This window comes from Centruroides sculpturatus, unplaced genomic scaffold (assembly GCF_000671375.1).
Source record: "Centruroides sculpturatus isolate CEXI.00-Female unplaced genomic scaffold, Cexi_2.0 scaffold2822, whole genome shotgun sequence".
NCBI lineage: Eukaryota > Metazoa > Arthropoda > Arachnida > Scorpiones > Buthidae > Centruroides > Centruroides sculpturatus.
In genome coordinates this window covers 10,414-14,519 of record NW_019386912.1, presented here as the reverse complement: position 1 = coordinate 14,519, position 4,106 = coordinate 10,414, and the positions used below count along the sequence as shown (strand labels likewise).

Sequence of the window (4,106 nt, the reverse complement as noted above, 5' to 3'; positions counted from 1 at the left end):
CTATATACCTTCTACCCATTTTAAAATATGCTTAAAGTATTAATTAATGATAAAATATGATCCTAATTTATTTTTATCTAAATAAAATTTTACATTAATCAAGACAAGTTTTCCTATCTAGAATCTTCTAGGGTATAGTTATTTATGTGTGTGTATATGTACTGTATGTGTATTGACCTGGATTTATACGAAACCCAGATTACTATACGTGTTAGGTATATAAAGAACCACCCACTTCTGATTTGTTATGGTATAATTAAACTTTATGGGTTTAAAAGTATTCAGTTCGATCCAATTTTGGAGAGGTTTTGATGGACAATTTATAGTGTTTAATACATATTTTTTCACCTATATATTGTTATATTTTTTAAGTATTGCCTAATATCAATTATTCCATGTGGAATTTAGAAATATGGCTCTTTCCTAGGCCCACAATATGTAGACATCCCAAAAACTAACTTTGTCACTTTTGAACCGAATGATTCAATTTTTTTTATTTTAATTCTGCAATAATTGTATTTTTACATTTATAAATGTCGACAGGGCGAAGGGCACTGCTATTGAAAACCCGTCGTGTCTCTACTCTGCTCGTACAAAATATAGCTCATGACTACTACTCAACTTAAGCTTTTAATTTGGACTAATTCCTTTATGAATTGTTTTTACCTAAAATACTTTTTCGCCATTTTTATTGTTACAGTATAATAATTATTATTGACTTAGTGTATCCCCAAACTATTGTGCTCCTAAGCCCGAGTTTAGTGAGCCAAATGGGAAATCAACCACTGTTCATCCCTATTAATTAAGGCAACTTTTCATTTATTGATGAGTTCATTCTCATTTTTCAAAATTCATGGCCAAAATAAAACAAACTGTTTATAATTACGTTATGCAAAACAATAAAATATCAATTCACTCAAATATTTTCACTTTTTTTTTACTTAAGGACATCAAGAATGTTCTTATTGCAGACCTATTATGAGCCTAATGAAGTCTCAATGGAGTAATCTAGTGAAGAAACAAGATTGGGTACACAAGGGCTACACGATTCACTAAAAATTCCTGAGAAATCGAACTAAACCTTTCGGAAAAATTAAATCTTTCATATATATTATTGAATTCGGGCCAGAAGCCAAATAATTCAAGGTTGAGCTATAGGAAATGAATATATATTAATTTATAACATGTGCCAATTAATAAAACATAAAAATTAGTCGTCACTTTTTTTTTATTTTTGATTTTAAACTCACCCTGTGGTCTAATGCCTACAGGGTGAGTTTAAAATCAAAAGCCCTTTTCAAGTAATTTTGCTAAAACTTTCTGGAGAAAATTATAATAAAAGCAATTCTCTTGTCTTCTTGGTGTCCACAATTTGCTTGGCATTTTATGCAATTGTTTAATCGACTACACTGGGATTTGATTTTATAAATGGTCTGTCTGATAACAAAAGATTTGAACTCGAATCATTCGTTATAAGAAACTTCTTATCTTATAGCCATTCCTCCTAATTACAGTATGAAATAATCAAAGACCGCCATATTTAAATTTGTTTCATAGTTATAAATTGATAATTGAAATTACTTTTTCTAACTGCCCGTAAGTGGTAAAAGAGCAAAACCACTAAACACTTATCGTGGGTTTGTGCCTGCTCAACGAGCTAGCTAAGTGAATAGGATTAATAGAATAAGGCAACGTAACATTTGCGAGAGCTGCCAACGGGAGATGCCTGAGGACTTTCTATGGGAAACTGGCCTTGTTTACGTGTTAGATACGAAAACACATAATTTAAACTTGGCCAGTTTCCCGTAGAAAGTCCTCCCGATAAGCATCTTTTCTTGGCATAACGCCCTCGTTTTTTTAAAAAAAAATATTCTAAGAAATTAATTAACCAAATAAAAGATGATAAATAAATTGTTCTTCTTATTTAATTATTGAAAAATGATTAAAACCTAATAATTAAATGAAGAAAGATATATGAATAAATTTCATCTATGAGAATGTTGATATATCAGTCATGAGCAACTCGCAGCCCTAACTACTAGGCTATCCCATTGTAGGCCTGGCCGAACCCATAACGGGATTACTAAAAATGCTCTCTTATTGCCCATAGGAAATTAAAACAAAAAGCAATTCGCAATTCACGAAGTCCTAATGTACAGCGCCTAGAGTCTTTGGCAACGTAATTTATTACCTTCTTTTTTTTTATCTCGAGTCATTACGCAAGCCTAATCAAGTCGATATTAAAGTGATAAAGAACAATTCAAATTAACCTTGACTACTAAATTAATGGCAATATTACTATATAATGGACCACTTCCAGAAAGGTAGTGGCCCACATTATTTGCATATTTGAAAAATAGTAAGAAGAATGCTATGTTTATTTATTTACTTTCGTCTCTTTCCCACCAAGTGGCCACTAAAACATTTTTTTCCATACTCATCGTGGTTTAGGCCAGATTAACAATGGGAGCAGATGATAATACAAATGGGCGAGCAATCCCAGGCCTACCAGTGAACGAGTGAATAAAACCACTAAACACTGGTAGTTGGGTGCGGGTTTGCGAGCTGGCCATGTGGAGCTTTCCGTTTTCTTCACGTTTATAACACCTAAATAAGATCCATTTTTCCTTAGAAAGTCCATCCGGGAGACATTCCCCCTCGGCAGATCTCCCACGTGCCCAAGCGAGCAATCCCAGGGATTTTCCCGTTTGTCACCCAGCTGCCCTAATTGTGAATTTGGTCTAACCCATGATGAGTATGGTTAGCATCGGTATAGTTCATGGTTCGCGCTGTTCGCAAATGAGAAGGACCCACTTCGCAATTCTAGAAACCCCAAAAAAACAGTATAAAAATCTCCTCTGCCTCAGATTTGACATTGGTCTTAGACAATTTTTATGTTTTCCTACGCCTAATTCTGGCCCTGAATATGCCCTAATTGTTTCGAGCAGTGTATATTAACTATTCATATAGTTTTATATAATTTTGAAAAAGTATTTATGAAAAATTATATTTATATTTTACAGATAAAAATGGAAAGATCTTTGAGCTCTGAAGTCTACTTCGCAAACTATTCGGTCGTTTTCAATTTCGAGAAGAATTTCGATGGAAGTTTCAAAAGAAAATGGATGAAAAACAATTGGCATCAAGCATTTTATTATTCGGCAGCTTACGTCATCTTAATTTTTATTGGCCAAGCATATATGAGGGCACGACAACCTTTCCAACTTAGAAAACTCTTATGCTTATGGAATATTTGTCTTTGCCTCTTCAGCACCGCGGGGGCATTAAGAACACTGCCAGAATTAGTGCACATTGTACGCCGGTTTGGATTCACCCAATCAGTTTGTAATCCGAGTTACTTGGACGATTCTCAAGTCACTAGTTTTTGGACATGGATCTTCGTTATGTCAAAATTACCCGAATTTTTGGACACAGTTTTCATAGTTCTACGTAAACAGAAATTGATATTCTTGCATTGGTACCATCACGCAGTCACTTACCTTTTTGCGTGGTACAATTACGCTCATCAGGTTGCTCCCTGTCGATGGTTTATTACCATAAATTTCAGTGTTCACGCTGTTATGTACGGTTATTATGCCCTGAAGGCCATGAAAATTCGAGTGCCTCGTCGTTTCGCTATGATGATTACGGCTTCTCAAATTATTCAAATGTTAATAGGCTGTTGGGTTGTGTATTGGAGTTACAGTATGTATCAGAACGGCTTGAACTGTACCGTTACTGAAGGTACTACTAAAGCTGGTTTCGTAATGTATCTCTCATACTTCATACTATTTTCTAAATTCTTTTATGATACGTACTTCAACAAGCAACAACCTCATTTAAAGAAAAATTAATATATATTATTATTGAAGATTGTTCAATAAAAAGCTTTTTTTTAACTACTTTTGAAGTATTTATTAATTATGATCAAACTTTATTCCTCTAACTTTTAAAAGAAATTTCTGAAAAACGGCTAGAGACAAATTTCATTCTTACTGCATATTCGTATGGAAGGATAAAATTAACACTGCTGTTCTGGTGTTATTCCTAGATTCGTCAGTAAACAGAATTGGCGCATAAAGGGTATAGAGCATCCACATGTGCGT

General features: G+C 33.8%; 1 pseudogene; it reads left to right on the top strand.

Annotated features, from left to right (window-relative positions):
* The first annotated feature begins 2,138 nt into the window (after positions 1-2,138).
* LOC111615920 lies at positions 2,139-3,902 on the top strand (annotated as a pseudogene).
* Positions 3,903-4,106: the final 204 nt, after the last annotated feature.